General features: G+C 42.7%; 1 long non-coding RNA gene across 1 annotated transcript; it reads right to left on the reverse strand.

Annotated features, from left to right (window-relative positions):
• Nucleotides 1-4,050, reverse strand: LOC110560028 (uncharacterized). The gene is made up of 2 exons (XR_009591313.1): nucleotides 2,733-4,050; nucleotides 1-2,490 (listed from the first exon to the last, which is right to left on the reverse strand). It is a non-coding gene; the product is annotated as an uncharacterized LOC110560028 (long non-coding RNA).
• Nucleotides 4,051-17,305: the final 13,255 nt, after the last annotated feature.

Consider the following 17,305-nt stretch of genomic DNA (forward strand, 5'->3'; position numbering starts at 1 on the left):
TTTGCTCAACCATATTTGTAGCAACTTTATTCATAATAGCCAGAATCTGGAAACAAACCAGCTGTCCCTCAATTAAGGAATTGATACAGAAATTGTGGTACAATTACACAATGGAATACTACTCAGCAATTAAAAACAAGGAAATCATGAAATTTGCAGGCAAATGGTGGGAACTAGGAAAGATCATTCCTGAGTGAGGTATCCCAAAAGGAGGAAGACACACACGGTATATACTCACTTATAAGTAGATATTAGACATGTAATATAGGATAATCATGCTAAATCTGTACACCTAAAGACGCTAATCAAGAAGGAGGACCCTGGGTAAGATGCACAATCCTCATTCAGAAAGGCAAATGGAATAGACCTTGGAAGGAGAAAACAGGGAACAGGACAGGAGCATACCACAGAGAGCCTCTGAAAGACTTCTTCTTTTGAGACAGAGTTTCTCTGTAGCCTTGGCGGTTCTGGAACTCACTCTGTAGACAAGGGTGGCCTAGAACACACAGATCTGCCTCTGCCTCTGGAGTGCTGGAATTAGCCCAGCCTTGACACTCTGAAATGTTTTGTTGGTAAAATTAGCCTGAGCAGAGACAATGCTTCTCAACTGAGCTATAGGAAGGATTATGCAGCAGAAACAGTAGGTACCTGCAAATGAAAAAGGGCCATGCTTAAGCTCCAGGAGGGCTTGTCTTAAAAATCACATTTATATTTGATAACTCTCCAGCTTAGCTCACAATCTTTTTTTTTACCTATATGCATATGAATCTGAGGTGACTTTTCTGAAAGTACACTAAATTACTTATGTTTCCCTGCAATTTTAAAATGCTGATGAAAAACACAAATATATCACTATTTAAGAACACTTATTTTCCTTAAAGGCAAAGTAGCTCAAATAGGAACAAAGCTCAGGAAAACTAAACTAAAACCAAATAAGAGTGGAAAGTGTTGATCCTACCAATCTCTCGGACCCATCTTTTATCATTGGTTTTGTTTGGTTTTGAGACAGGGTGTCCCTGTACAGCCTTGGTTGGCCTGGACCTCACCTAATTCACAAAATGCCAGGTCCTGCTCCATGCCACAATGGCAGCCTTATCCTCTACCACATCCAGAGTCCTTCAAAAACTCTTCTGATGTTAAATGAAGAGACACAAAGAATTGAGTTCTTGTCCTAAGAAGAGCCTAGGGTGGTGAGACATAAAGCAAACAGAGGGTACCATGGGGTTCTGGCCATACACCTGCTCCATTTAGACCATCCAGGTCCTGCTGAACTCAGAGGTGAGCTGGCCCTGAAGCTCGTTCTTACTTTATTGTGTCCTATTTTGTTCCATGTTAGCTTGTTCCACTATTTTGCAATTAGGACAAGGTGAGAGTTTCAGTTCGTCTAAGAAACTCACTCAAATATTTTTTTTAATCCTGAACATATACCTGATTTCCCACCTACAAATATTATAAAGATGTATAATAAGTCATCCTAAAAGACAAGTGGGGCACAGGGTAAGGATTCCCACCACTCTTGGGCATGGGAATGGGCAGGACCAGCTAGGCAGTCTTCTCCCAGAAGACCTTGCGGGCACCTGAGACAATGCTGAGACACTAGCTTGAAGGCAGTCCTTGCCATAAGTGGGAGAGCAGGAAGACTCGTTTTAACTTGCCAATGGGGGTGGGGGGACAGAGTGACAGGGCTCACACTTGTGGGGGGAGGGGCTGGTGCATGTGAGGCAAGCTGGAGTTACCCTACAAGAACTTTGGCTTGATAAATGTAGACTACGTGCTGAGAGCACTCAGGTGTGGCCAGCATATTGTAAAGGTGGATTATTTGTTGGAACAGTTAGTGTTCATTTTATTTTATATTTCCACACCAGAGACTGTATCAAGTTATACACAGACTTAATAACATTTTTCTGATTTTATATATATATAAAGACATACATGTATAATACACATGTAGTTGAACACTATAATTGAAACACAAATTTCAAAATGAAAGTTGTTAGCAGTGTGTAGTGTTGTTTCCTTTTCTTATTCTATTTTCTCCTTTTTTATCTATAAAAGACAGGTCACAAGTCATGAGATTGACTCTACGTCTAATGAGCCACAGCTCACGGTCTGAAAAACCTTAGTGAGGTAAGCAGAGAAGATGCCTGGAATGACAGAAATGCTAATTCCAAGGCCATTGTTACAGTAACTTGAGGTTACTTTGAAAGTGTCCTCAGCTAGAGCACAGACCCTCTGGAGTGCGTCTTCACAGCTCAGGCCATATGGCAATATGTAGGCCTCCAAGCGAGTTCCACAGCGGCTGTCACGTCTAAACACTTAGCTCTACAAACATAAGACAGATGAAAGCACAGGAGGCCATCCTGGAAGAGAAAGGAGCATGTCTCTAGTGCACTGGTGAGTTCAGAGTCACGGGGGGATTAGTGAAAGGTGGGATGTGCAGTGGGCTTTCTCTGATGCCGAGGAAGTACCACACACTCTCTGACCTTTATTCTGAAAAAAAGAGAGAGAGAGGATTATTTCTAGTATTGTGCCCTTTAGAGTGCGCTGACCTTCAGCTCTTTTACAGTTCTTTTTTTTTTTCTTTTTAAATGGTCTTTCCATCCATTCTTTTTTTTTTTTTTTTTTTTCTTCCCAAGTTATAATACACTACACATGTTCCCAAATCTTGTTAAATGTCACTTCTGGCTTATTACATTCTACGACTCACTTTAAATTATTTAGAAATGACTTACCTGAGACAGTTGTTTCAGCCTTTCAGTGAACGGATTGGGGTAAACGTGGCAGGGTCCTTTCTTGTGTCTATCGTGACGATTTGATCTGTCAGATAAGACTCAAGAGCATGACACAGACTGGTTTGAGAACCCTACCAACAATTATTATCATTTTAAAATTTTGTGTGTGTGTGTGTGTGTGTGTGTGTGTGTGTGTGTGTGTGTGCAGATGCTCACAGAGGCCAGAGGAAGGGCTGATCCTCTGGAACTATAGTTGCTCCATGTGGGTGCTGGAACTCAAACTCCACTCCTTCAGAAGAGCAACAAGTGCTCTCCATCTGAGCCATCTCTCCAGCCACTCACCGGTTAGATGTGTGAATTTTAGCTCTTCTGCTACAAGTGTGACCGGCAAAGTTGGTGTTTTGAAATCCAGCCATGATTCCCAGTCACTTTCAGGCAATAATCACTTTTCCTTCAATCCACGCTTTCTCTGCAGCTGGTGGGAGAGGCGGCACTTCTTCTCTTCCGGCAGATGAGGATCACTTTGCGGGCTTTGAGGATAACAGAGAGGGCATGGGGGAAGCCTCACTTCCCTCCTGCCAGCTGCCCACAGTCTGTGAGAGCGCGCTCCATTTTATCCTCGCTGCTAAGCTTTCCTCTCCACGCTCAATCGCTGATCGCCCTACTAGATTTCACCTGTGACCAAGAGCGCCTAACAGTAAATTACAAAGTGTGAACTGAGAACCTGCTTCTGTTTTGGCTTCCAAGAGCACTCTATGCGTTATTCTGACGAAGCATGTTCGCTCAGACTCGGCTGGTTCTTCGCCATCAGCTTCGGCTCCTTTCCAGCTTTCTGTTTGTCTGACCTTAAAGTCCCTTCAGAACGCCGAGTTCCCGGACTTTCCTCTTGACTAGTCAAATTCAGTGTCCACTCCATGTACTGCAATTCTTGGCAGGCTTATCAAGGCGCAGCTCAGTCCAAAGGGAAGTGTGTGTGTGTTGGTTGGGGAGGGCAGGGCCGGGGCCAGGCTGCTGTGCAGCTGCTGCAAGGCTGGGTCTCCCTGGCACTGCCAGAGTCCCTGAGCCAGCTACAGGAGAGGCTCCGGCTGCGCAAAAATAAAATTCGCCTGTTGCGGTAGCCTTGCTTTCCTTCTCCTTCACACCCCCGGCAGCAAGTTACAGATGGAAAGCACAGGCTGGGATCAATAGGAGAAGAGAGAAGAAAAGCAAGGGACCCCCGGTTTTCTACACCCCCAGAATTTGTTCAGTGGGGAGGTTTTTTTGTTTAATTACTTTGTCAGAGACGTTGTGTTCCATCGTTCCTGGCTGGGCTGCTTCTGTTCCATCAGGCCAGCCCTCACGGCTACGAGCTAATCCGTACTGCCTCATAGCAAACTCCTTCTCTTCCACTTCCTCTCCAGGGTCCTCTTTCTCTCCTCTTATCCACAAGGAGCCCCAAGCCTGGGAAGCTCAGCCCCGCCAGCTTCTCTTCTGCCTAGTCACAGGCTTCAGGAACTTTATCAACCAATCAACTTTAAATTAGGGAGAGCAGGGTTTACACAACAAAGACAGGTTTAAGTGAGGATGTGCTCCATCTGGGCAGCAACCATATCTTGGAGGCCAGTAATTAGCATTCACACACATTCCACCAGACCAACTGCTGACAATGTTGCTTGTTACAGATCTGTTTAAATTACTGGTCTCATCGTGGTTTAATTTTGGTAATACACATCTATGATTTAATCCAATTTTTTTTTAGATTTTTCTTAGTGGAATATAAGTTTTTAATTCCTATTCTAATAATTTTCTGCGTTTCACTTACATTTACTGGAATGTTTCTCCCATTTCATCCCTGTGCTGCGTAGTTTTATGTCAGCTTGACACAAGATACAGTCATCTAAGAGGAGAGACTCTCAACTAAGAAAATGCCTCCATGGTATCCAGCTGTAGGGCATTTTCTTAATTAGTGATTGGTGGGGGAGGCCCCAGCCCACTGTGAGTGGTGCCATCCCTGGGCTGGTGGTCCTGGGTTCTGTAAGAAAACAGGCGGAGCAAGCCACAAGGAGCAAGCCAGGAAGCAGCCTCTCCATGGCCTCTGCATCAGCTCCTGCCTCCAGGTTCCTGCCCTGTTTGAGTTCTTGTCCTAACCTTCTTGATAATGAACAGTGATGTGGAAATGTAAGCCAAATAACATCTTCCCTCCACAGCTTGCTTTGGTCATAGTGCTTTCTCCCAGCAATAGAAACCCTTACTGAGACAATCCCAATTTGTGAAGATAGACTCAAAGTAAGGGAAACTTGAGAAATAAACATTTCCCATCTGTCTTCTCCAAATACCACGACTCCAGCCCTCCAGCCCCCAGGGCTGATAGTAAAGCGTTGATTTATGCTATTCAGTCTGTGGTGATTTGTAAGAAAGTTCCAGGAAACTGCTTCAGGGTTTCATCAAGCATTCTCCCCAACTGGCCATCCCATAACTCCGTCTAACCCGCAATACACATCATCCTATGAAACAATGTCAGGTACCAGAACATGCAGTAAGCGCACTGATTTGTGGTATTCACCCCTGCCTATTTACATCTGTGATGCTTATATCCACATCTATAAATGGTACATATTTGAAGGCACACTGATTACTTGTGTCCCCAATATCTAGGTGGCTGCCTGGATATTGCGTGGTCATGTAAATGTCTGTTGAATGAACACATGAACTTGCTGGCTTCAGAAATGGAATTAAACTCAGATCACCTCTGAAAAACAATTCTTTGTCATAAAGATTGTGATGTGACTTTGTATCAGCTGGATGGTGTAGATTACAGTGTGTTTTATATCATCGATGCTTGGACTTACACATCAATCACCTAATAGTCAAGAACGAAAAGAGTGCAACTAAATAAAATACAGTGTATTATGTGAAAACATTCCCTATTTACCCCCAATTTCTTTTTTTAATTTTTATTAATTATTTATTACAATTTATTCACTTTTTATCCCAGCTGTGGCTCCCTCCACCATCTCCTTCCAATCCCTCCTTTCCTTCATCTTCTTCCCCTATGTTCCTCCCCTAGTCCTCCTCCCCTTCCATCTGACCCAAGCTTATCAGGTCTCATCAGGACTGGCTGCGCTATCTTCCTCTGTAGCCTGGAAAGGCTGCACCCCCCAAAGGGGAGGTGATCAGAGAGCCAGCCACTGAGTTCATGCCAGACACATTCCCTGCTCCCCTTACTAGGGATCCCACTTGGAGACTGAGTCTATGGGCTACATTTGAGCAGTGGTTTTAGGTTATCTTCAGGCATGGTCCTTGGTTGGGGTATCAGTCTCTGCAGGGTCTCCAGGGCCCAAGTTATTTATTTATTTATTTTGCTCTGTTGCTCTCCTTGTGGAGCTCCTGTCCCCTCCAGGTCTTTCTATCTCTCTCTTTTTTCATAAAATCCCCAGTTTCTTATTTTGCTTCATGATTACTTCATAACATACTGAAGAAACCTGATTTTCCAAGAATAAAATTCCATTGCTTTTTTTTTTTGCATAATTTGCTTTCTGTTTTAAATTAATATAAAATAATAAGGGCCTCTAACAACTTAAAAATCACACAAAATTATTATTCCAAATATAAATTGGTCAGTCTTTTCAGCCACAAATGAGAACTACTTGTTTACATTATTATATTTTCTTTCATCTTTGCATGGATATGCGTAAAACACAAACACAGAAAAATGATACGTTACCAAGAAAAGGTGCATTATGAAATATAGAGTTATTGTATGCATCAGGACAATATAAACACCCATGGCTTTCATACCCAGTATCTGTGAATTTTTTTGTGAGTGGCTGTGTGCGAGCGTTGTGTTTTAGTTATGTCCGCACACTGCACATAACTAAAGTAGAGATTGACACACACACAAGTAGAGATTGACAAATTGACATTGTTGAGAACCTGTGCTCCTGATAATTCGTGAATGACACCAGTAAATCACGCTGCCCACAAATCTTTTGCTTAAATCTGATTTTGGAGGAACCACAGAGACAAAATGCACGGGCTCTCCGAAGGCTTTGGTGACAGCTCTGCATTTCTTCCGGAAGTCCCTTGGGCTCCCTCTACGCATGTGCACAACACACATGAACACACCTCACGGTTTGCACTTCCTTTGTGCAAACAAAGTAAGAAGTTGCTTCCTGTGTCTACACTGCTTGCATTCTCTTCCTTATCTACTTGGCACGTGCTTTCTTTAGAGGCACTAATGTTTTCCTTTTGTCCTCAAGTATATGTAAACTATATTAAATATATTGACCCATTGGCAAACATGTTGAGAATATTCTTACTTTGGTGTCTGTTTTACAATTTTAATCTTGATATTAATCTCATGCACATTTTTAAGTCTATAGATAGTATGTGAATACTTTTGATTTTGTTTTCTCGAATTTGCATGTTGGGAAGAATATGCTCGTGATAAAATGACTAAACTCATATTCCAGTGAAAGCCTGCCAATGGTAGAGAGTCTGGGTGTCTGAGTTGAAGAAATGATGAAGGGAAATTCTTGCCCTCACTGATTTACAATCTAGTGCCTATAGGTTCCCAACAAACAAATAAACAGATAAACAGCCTGTTCTTGGTCACTCTAAGTTCATATTGGAGATAAACAGGACAGTTGAAAGTTGAGGAAGTGTGTGCTTTCATATAGTGTCTGGGGACCATTTGAGGGGAGAAAATTGGAAAGAGTCAAATGATCAGGTCCTGCAAGTGCCTGGGAAAGTTCCTCCCAGGAGGGAGACTAACAGAACAGCCAGGGAAAAGTCAGCGCAATGAGAACTTGCATTGAGCTCCTTGTTCACGGAGGTGGAAGCCTTGACCAGGCTGCAGATAGTGAGGGCAGAGTGGAGAGCATCAGGTCCCTGCACCTTCACGGGCCAGGCAGAGAGTCTGCAGTGCAAACTTGAGCACTCAGAGGAGCATCAGAGTGGGGAAGTGATTGTCCACTGGGCCTGCTAGGGGAAAGTGACTTGGCGAAGGAAGGAGACAAAATAAGATGCCATTATTGTCACTAACTTGAGACAATATGTGACACTTGTCTATGCTTTACTTTGTGTCTTCGTTTATTAATTATACGAAATTGTATTACTTAAATTAATAGTTACCTGAGACTCAACACTATGCTACAGTTAATTCTCCCTCTAACTTGTCCTTCCTTGTCTGTCTCCCTTTGGGGGTTTCTTGTTTTTCTCTCCCCTATGTATTTCTGTTTAAAGTGTTGCAATTATAAGAAAGTCCATCACTATTATTTTTTTAAAATATCAATATTTTCTCTTATTGCTGATGGTTTTACAGCTTTTCTTCAATCCTGTGTGTGCACGCACACGTGCAAGATTTTAAATAATAATTTACTAAAACTATTTTGTTTTTTTTGCATCACAGTTCTGGGAGAGAACTGCCTCCATGTGGTTATTAGCTAAAATTGTCTAAAACTTGGATAGGCAACACATCAAAGACAGCTCATTCACATGCCAGAAATGTAAGCATGGCTTTGGAACATGGTCTTCTCACGAGTTTCTTTAGAACCCAGGAACTGAATTCCCAAGAGCACATCCTCCTTAAACAGAGACAGCTAATGCAAGGGCTTCTAAGAGTTGGGGTAATTCAGAAGACCAGTCAGTTCCCTGACTGGCATTTCAGTGATTCTGAGCTTTGCTTCAGCCTCTGCATTCAGAATTATATAGAGATATTCAGTGTTTGTAAATGTCACTGGTCAGTGTTCCCTGGCTTAATACATGTCTCAGTTTTGTTATTGCTTTTTAAATTTTTGGCTCATTGCTTTAATTATTTAATACTAAACACTAAAACAATGATCCAATTTAATTTTGCAGGCCATCTCCAACAATTTCCACCAGTAGGATAGATATAAATATAAGATGTTGTGATGGTAATTTTATGGCTGCTGGTGAGATCTTCCTTTTCTTTCTCTTCCTCCTTCCCCCCTCTCTCCCCCCTCTTTTTCTCCATCTGTCCTTTAAGTCCCCCCTTTCTCTCTTCCTGCCAGACCCTTTTCTATTTCTCTTCATCTCTTTATCATTCTTCATGTTTTGTTTCATTCTGGCTTTCCATGTATGTATAAAACTGAATTCTCAGAACTGAGAAAGAGATATTGGATTAAATTCACACGCTGTTTTCAAGGGAGAAAAAAAAATCAGGAATTCTTTCACAGCACAGAGCATCCCATGAAGAGGAGAGCAATAGGGAACCCCTAGACCAGTGGTTCTCAAACTGTGGGTCAGAATTGACCAACCCTTTCACAGGGTGGAATATCCGATATCCTGCGTATCAGATATTTACATCACAATTCATAACAGCGGCAAAATTACACTTATGAAATAGCGACAAAAACAATGTCATGGTTGGGGTCACTATGACATGAGGAACTGTATTAAAGGGTGTTCTGGCATCAAAAGGTTGAGAACCACTGGCTTAGAAGAAGATGGTTCCACAAGATCACTGTGAGCCACAAGCTCCCATTTCACACGTATTTTGCTAGTCCTCATCTTATATGAGTGCAAACGAATCTCACCATGTGACGCCAGAAAGAAATAATATGATGAATTTTGGAGTCTCATTAAAAATTAATAGCCTGATGCTTCCCATAAATCCAGTGCATCTCCAGAGTCCCTAATAGAGCAGTGCATGACAAGATAAAGTGCTAATGACTTAAGGTAAACCACAGGGTTTAAACGGCCTGTGAGACAAAGCTGGCTCTAATGTTGCGTTCAGTGATTACAGAGCAACATGAAACAACTCACAACCAAACCAGGAGGAGACAGCAACCCAGCTCTCCCAAGACCACGTGGAAGATACTGCACAAGACTCAGAGATTGAAGACTGATCTCACCCAGAGAAGCACACCCAAAATGAGCATGCCGACATCTTGCAAAGGCACACATATACACGCTAACATGTGCACAGCCTGTCACCTGCCATTTTGCCAAGAGCTCTGCTTACCAGTATCTAGCTTTAGCTGGGGCAAGAAAGGGAGTGCAGCAAGGGCAAAAACAAATAAATGTTCCTCTTTCTTTCCTTCCCTTTCCTCCTCCCTGCCTCCCTTCTCTTCATTATTGTTCTATTGGATCCTAAATTTCTTGAGAATTTTCAGTAACTATCAGTTATTAATATGGTCAGTTATTTAATGGTGTTGAGTAAAAATGAGCAACCCCTTGGGTGAGTCTCTCTATCATCTATCTATCTATCTATCTATCTATCTATCTATCTATCTATCTACAGCTCTCCGTGTGTGTGAGGCCAACACAAGGGAGACCAACACAAGGTCTCTTTCTCGTGTTGATCAATTTCAAGTGACGCTAATAGCTGTGTCTTGGAGGTTCTTGGCCACTGGGCTGACCTCCCCGGATATGAGGAAGTGACTCATTTCCCAGGAAAGCTCCATGTTGCTGGCTGGGACACTGGCCTACCACTAGACCACACAGTTCTGTTGTCCTGCTTCTTCTTATCACTAAAGAGCATTAGCAGGTCACCTTCTGCTTTTTCCCTGATTCTTTTTCTACAGTAGAGAACGACCCCTTGAGCTTGGCCATGTGGGTGGTTAGACCACAAAGGCATGAAATGTGGCACAGCATTTTGTCCACGCACTGGCCAGACTGTGTGGAGAAAGGGCTATCACGAAGACTGCCTGGAGCAGAACAAAGGCAGTTCTCATTTCCCATATTAGCTTTAGTCACAAGAGGCCCTGGGATTGTGCATATGGATGGCTGATTTGGTGAAATTTGTGCTTGTGAGTCTATGCTCACATGTTTATCAGCCAGTGGGTATATACTTGAGCTAGGGCATGATTGTTAATTAAAAAAAAAACATATTCAGTGAACACTGCACATGTCAGTGAATGTGCTATAGGTAATGGTTTGGGGGTTACCCACAACACTAAGGAATAGCAGAGTCTTTATTACAGAGTCTGTAGATACATAATAATAGGTAAATTAAAACTCCTTCAGAGAGCTGGATGTGGTGGCTCATGCCTGGAATCCGAGAACTCTGGGAGGCAGAGGCAGGCAGATCTCTGTAAGTTTGAGGCCAGACTGGTCTAAAGAGTGAGTCCAGGACAGCCAAAGCTACGCAGAAAAACCCTGTCTCAAACACAAAACAAAACAAAAACTCAGAGATGTGCAGGTATAACCACACTTTATGGGCTCAATTAGAAACAAAACACATGATCCTAAAGCATTTGGGGAAAATGTGTTCCTCATTTACAGAATTCTAAAAGAAGACGATGAGGAGGAGAAAAGTCCTGTTTTTGTACTATGTAAGAGCTAATGGCATAATGAAGAATATGGACACAAATAAGCCCTTAATACGTGCAAACAGAAGTGCTGTCTCAATGCTGTTTTAGCTGTCTCGAGCTGTGTAAACCATGAGGCACCATTTCTAAAGGAAACAACACCAAACTGGGCAAATCTCCAGGACACCTAGATCATCCTTTTAAAAAATCCAAAGAAATAGAACTGCCTGCAGATAAGCAGATTAGGACTCTTAGCAAACTTCCCTGTGCACATTTCTTGGAAAACCTCATTATTGCCAGGCCAAGCCATTTGTAACAAAATATCACTACCTCTTTAAATAATGAACAGTTGACACTAAAAGGATTTTCTTGTTTTAGGGATTGTTAAAAGGCTGTTGTATAAATGAAGAGTTGTTTCAAAATTTAAAGCCAGATGCAAAGGAGTACGGGCTGCCCAGCTGCAAGGCAGACAGGAGGATCTGGGCCCCAGCTGTTAGCTGAGCAGTGTTTTCCAGGACCCACATTGTCTAGACTGGCCTTTGAGCAAGGAGCTATCCCAGGGACACTTCCCCAAACTCCCTGTTCTCTCCTTTTATAACAAGGCTTGAGTGGCATCATACTCTTCAAGCCTCACCAGCAATAACACACCACCACATAACTGAGTTCTGGGTGAGAAATAAATGGAAATCACAGAGAGTTCCTACAGAAAAATCTCCACAGAGCCAGGGCAGTGTGGCACCTGCCTGGGGAGGAAAGAGGCAGGTGGATCTCTGTGAGTTTGAGGCCAGCCTGGTCTACAGTGGGAGTTCCAAGATACCCAGGGCTACACAGAAAATCCCTATGTCCAAAAAAAAGAAAAGAAAGAAAAAAAGAAAGAAAGGAAGGAAGGAAGAAAGAGAAAGAAAGAAAGAAAGAAAGAAAGAAAGAAAGAAAGAAAGAAAGAAAGAAAGAGAAAGAAAGAAGAAAGAAGGAAGAGGGAGAGGGAGGGAGAGAAGAAGGGAGAGTGAGAGAGAGAGATTAATATATGGCCATGTTGTTTCCATTACCACTTCCTCACCACGGTGGCTGTCCAACCATTCTGCTCACACTCTGAGAACTCTTGACTCCCTGATGTAATTCCCTTGATCTGACACCGTCACTGGCCCACCTGCCTCTGTGGAGAGAAAAACACAACCCTGTCTTGTTCAGGACCTTGCATTTGGGGTTACCACTAATAGCAGCCAAACATAGTCCCTAAGCTGGCATTGACATGGGTGTTAGGCTTGGCTAGAAACATGAATGGTCCCTATGTGGCACATGCCCAAGAATTTCAACTTTTCCTACGAAATTAACATAGCTAATGCTCACAGGCCATGGGACTTTATCCTGGTTTGGGGTTTTGCATGATCATTTTTCATTGTTGTTTTTGTAGCCGATGGCATTGGGTCTTAATTTCCAAATGTGAATTCGAATAAATAGTTTTGTTTTGCACTCTGGACATAAAGCAAGTCCTGCCGGGAATGCACGTGTTTTTTTTTTTTTTTTTAGAGAGAGAGGTAGGAGTTTTCAGATTGCTGAGTTCGTCCGCTGATTCTAGCTAACTTTGTCTGAAATCTCCCTTATAACGAGAACTATGCTATCCAAGACAGGTCTTCCACATATTACTTTGCTCCGCCCCTCATCATGCATGGATTCTGACAGATTGGCCTGGGTTAAAACTACTTTGTTTTCTCTTCATTTGGGTTGATGGCAAACCTCCCACTGCTGTAGAAAAGTCTGTCCGATTTCCTGTGTGGCAAATGAGGCTGAAGAAGAGCAGAGAGTGAGGAGACAGGAATCCCACCCATGAAGACCCAGTACATACTTTGCTGAACAGGGCAGAAGGCTGGGAGCCCTGTGAGTGTTTGCCTCCAGGGTGTAAGACAGATGGTGACTCCCAGGGTTGACAAGCCAGAGGAAATCTACTTTGTCATGTTAAGAAAATACTTCTTGAGTTGCCGATGATTTACAATGCCCTGTCTTCATTGGTTTTCTCATTATTTTGCATAAAGGAAACAAAAGTATTTAAGACAGGGTTTCTGCCTTAAAGATGCCGAGAACAGTGGCCTATAACTAACGTAATTCCTCAGTGAACTACTAAGCGAAGAGCAGGAAGGATCCAGAGAGTGTGCTTTCATGAATGATGGTCAAACAAGCCACAGAAGAGATTAACAGGGACTTGAGGGGTGGAAGTTTGTGTAGGCTCTGAGCCAGCGGTTCTCAGCCTTCCTAACACTCAGGACCTTTAATGTGGTTCTTCATACTGTGGTGACCCCCGATCATAAAACTATTTTTATTGCTACTTTATAACTGTAATTTTGTGGGGTTACGAATCTTAACGTGAATATCTGTGTTTTCTGATGGTTTGAGGCCCCCTGCTGTGAAAGGGTCCTTTCACCTCCAAAGGGGTTGTGAGCCACATGCTGAGAACCGCTGTGAGAGAAGGTGGAAAAGGGTCAATTCCTTTTGATTCTGGAAAGGAACCGGGTGCACCGGATCTTGGAACGAAACTGATCACATGTTGGCAGAACTCAGCAAATTAAAAATCTGTCTGGACGAGAGGCATGCTCAGGTCCACCAGGCTTTGCCTCCCATAAACTGACAAAGGCCGTGCTGAGTCCATAGTGCTGTACATCACCGTAACTCGTGGCATTTTCCATACCATGAAGGAGTAAGTAACTGGCAAACATCCGGAATGACTAATATGCTAGAGGAATAGCTGTGGTAGGGATTAGAGATGGACTGGGAGACAGAGACTGTTCAGGTGTTCTCAGAGACACACTGAAAGCAATGAGCCACGGGGGAAATGCGGCACGTTCACCAGTTACCAACATGCTTAGGAGGCAAATGAGTGCTGCAGTTAAGGTTTAATATAAAGATGTTTAGAATCAATTAAGGAGAGGAACTCCTTGACAACCTTGATGGACAACTTATGGACAGTTGAGAGGCTGTGTAACAAATGATAGAATGGTAGAAGAAAAGAGCTCATTTCTTTTAATCCCTCGACATCTCCTTTTTTAAAAGACATGTATTTATTTTAATTTGATGTGCCTGTGCCTGGGGATGTGTGTGTGTACCACCAGAGTGCTGGCACCTTTAGAGGCTAGAAGAGGACATGCAGTTCTCACCTGAACTGGAGTCACAGGTGGTTGCTAACTGCTTGATATGGGAGCAGGGAGCCAAACCCAGAACCTCAGCGGGAGCAGAGTGTTCTGGTAATCAGCCAGCCATCTCAGCCTCCCTCTGACGTCTTCCGTGTGGAACCTCCTCTAAACGCTCTGCTCTGTTGCTGTCTTTACTGTAGCAGGTGCATGCTGATGTGGACAGCCCGGGCTGGCTGCGTCATGTGAAAACAACCTGTTGTTTAGTTTTCTGTAGGTTCTGGAGATCCTGAGTGAGTGAGTGAGTGAGTGAGTGAGTGAGTGAGTGAGTGAGTGAGGATTCCAGCACTGAGGCCCACATATTGCTTTTGTTCCCACTGAGTTTCTTGGCGCTCCTGTACCTGCAGGCCGGTGGCAGAGCCCTGTGGCGACAGAAACTAAGTACTTTGAATTCAGTTGATAAGAGCTGCTTTTCCTCTCCCCCTCCCCCTGCCCTTTTGCTTGTTTTAATTTTTCTTAGCATATTACTGCCCAGCATTCTTTTAGGCTCAATGATTCGCTCCCCTTGCTTTTTGGAGGCTTCAATTTTATTTGACATCTTGGTTATTTCCCAGGGTGATCTCTCGGCTGAACTCCGTCTCTCATCTATCATCCTGACGCATTCTAAGATTAAAGGATCTTTCCATATATCCACCTGTCCATCCTTTGGATATTACTCGGGGAGTGTCTGCTACAATCCCAGCATGCAAAGTGAGGGTGGGTTTGGATAATCTTCATCTTATTGCCTGGGCTTTAACTTCGATATGGTTACTGGAGTAATAACCAAGTCAAAATCCCTGGATAGAGCAACTTCTCATGGAGAAAAGAAGTGGCAATTCCATTGTTAACTTACGGCACGTTTTGGCTGATGAGGCATTTGAATTCTCACCGTCCTATACTATGGTGTCCATATTATCCTCATATTATTTATGCATTGCAGACCCAGGCTCGCACATCAAAGCAAGCTTGAAGATGAGAGTTCCATGTCATTAAGTGTTTGTCGCTGATGTGACCTGAATCAGAAATGCTAAGACAGAGTCTTCCCAAAGCCGGGGGAAGGAACTGGAAATCACCTCTTTATTGCTAGAGACTGACACGCAGCCTCCCATTTCAAACTTGGCAATTGATTTCTCAGCTGTGTCTCTCTGTGTTTTCATTTGCAATGAAACTTCAAAGGCCAGAGATTTTTACTGCAGTGTAGGTGGTCGCTGTTTGCCATGTCACTGGCCACACTTGAACTCAGTACTCATCTCTCTTCCCGCCTCCAGAGCTGGAAGATTTAACTGATCTTAAAAGTGTGCTTGGAGGAATCTGTCATGAAGAACAAAGATTATCACAAATATTTCCTATCACCTGGGAAATTCTAAAGGTCCAGCTTCTCTTTCAGAAGTCAGGGACCACGACCAGCCAAAGAATTTAATATGTAACTGGATTCAATAATTTTAACCACTTTTGTAACTAATATGCTATGGAGTATCCTGGTATCTTTGAAGAGCAAAGCAAGTTTTTGCAATACATTTCTATACTGTGTTATTTAGAAATGAGAAAAGAGATTTCATCTCCATGCATATAGTCAGTTGGTGATAAAACTTCTGACCCTCTGAGAAATTACATTGTTTGGGGAAGTGAGGGCTGCCCGACCCTTCACACATTTCCATTTTCACATTTTCTATAAGCAGAAAAGCAAAAGGGCCACACATAGCGTTACTCTGTAAGTCATGTCAGAAACATATGTTTGAATCGTGTACTAATTAGGTACAGGAAAATTAAAGAATAACTTGTGTAAATTAATGGAAGAGCTCTTGATTTGGGGAGGAAAAGCATGAACAGAAGGCAGCCTGGGATTAGAATGACAAGATGATGCAGATGTTTCACATCTGCTGTTATCATTGCCTAGTGGCAGGGAAGGGGAGGGGCACCCAAAGGCCCGGGATTGTTGCTGTATTGATGTAGGTTTGACTTATCTTATATTCCTCTCAGAGAGGCAATAACAGACTTGTAAAGATTGCATTAGCATTTTTATGCCTTTACAACAGTAGGTTAGCTGATGGCTTTGAATCTAATAAGATGCAAATAAAGATATTTACAAAGTGTTCTTCTATACTTCTAAGATGTGAGGGCCCCTGAGACTTCTTCAGTGATCTCAACTTGATCTTGAGTCAGCAAGAGATTAGTGTGAGAAAATAGACCCACTTCACCGTGGAAGGGACTGGAGAAGAGAATTAACTTAATGGTCGCCTGAGAAAGGACCACAAGACATTCTCTTTTGCCCTCCCTCCTTCAAAGGGTTAATTCAGTAGAATTTTACATTTAAAACAGTTGAAGCCCAAAACAAAATAAGATCTTTGAATAAGATCTTAGATAGATCTTGTATAAATAGGACTGATAAAGTAGTAAAACTCTGTAAGCTTTCTGCTGCTGTAGTTAAATACCTGAACGAATCAATATGAAGAGGGAAGGCTGACTTCTGTTGGAGGTTTTGAAAATCTCAGGGAAGGCTCTATGAGGACAGTTGTTTCTGCGTCTACGACATCATTGCCATAACAGATTTCACCTCACCGTCAGGAATGAAACAGGAATGGTAAAATCCAGGGTATCCCGGTGTATTTCAAGAGTATGGCCTCAAAAAACAGAAGACTTTCCACCAGGACCAGGCGCTTAATGGTTAAAAAGAGGGATCTTTTTTTAATGCAAAGGTATGCGGGCTTTAAATACAAAGGTATGTGAGTTTTTGAAGAGCCCTGCTATGGAAAACTTCAAAGACAACGAGTGTGAAATCCTTCCCAGCAATACACAAGCTTTACATGAAGTGATAGACTGTTATGAAACTGTATACCTAGAACCAACTTCACCCAAGAAGAAATAGCTGTTAGACGTCCCCAGTCACCTATCTTATGCCACTTTTAGTAGACATTTTGTTTGTCAGATTTGCTTGTGTCTGATCTTCGTGATTTATCTAGAGGATTATGTTAACACTGTAGGAGAATCTGGCCTATTGCGGTGTTGGAAATTCTTTGTTACCACAATGTGTCAGCTCATAAACCATCAAGGAGTATGTTTGGTCACTAGGCAACACAAGAAACATTAGTTTCTTCTGTTGTTTCTTGCTGACAAAAACTCTAGAGAGACAGAGATAACTGGAAACCAAAAGGCACCAAACCTT

This window comes from Meriones unguiculatus, chromosome 4 (genome assembly GCF_030254825.1).
Source record: "Meriones unguiculatus strain TT.TT164.6M chromosome 4, Bangor_MerUng_6.1, whole genome shotgun sequence".
Taxonomy (NCBI): domain Eukaryota; kingdom Metazoa; phylum Chordata; class Mammalia; order Rodentia; family Muridae; genus Meriones; species Meriones unguiculatus.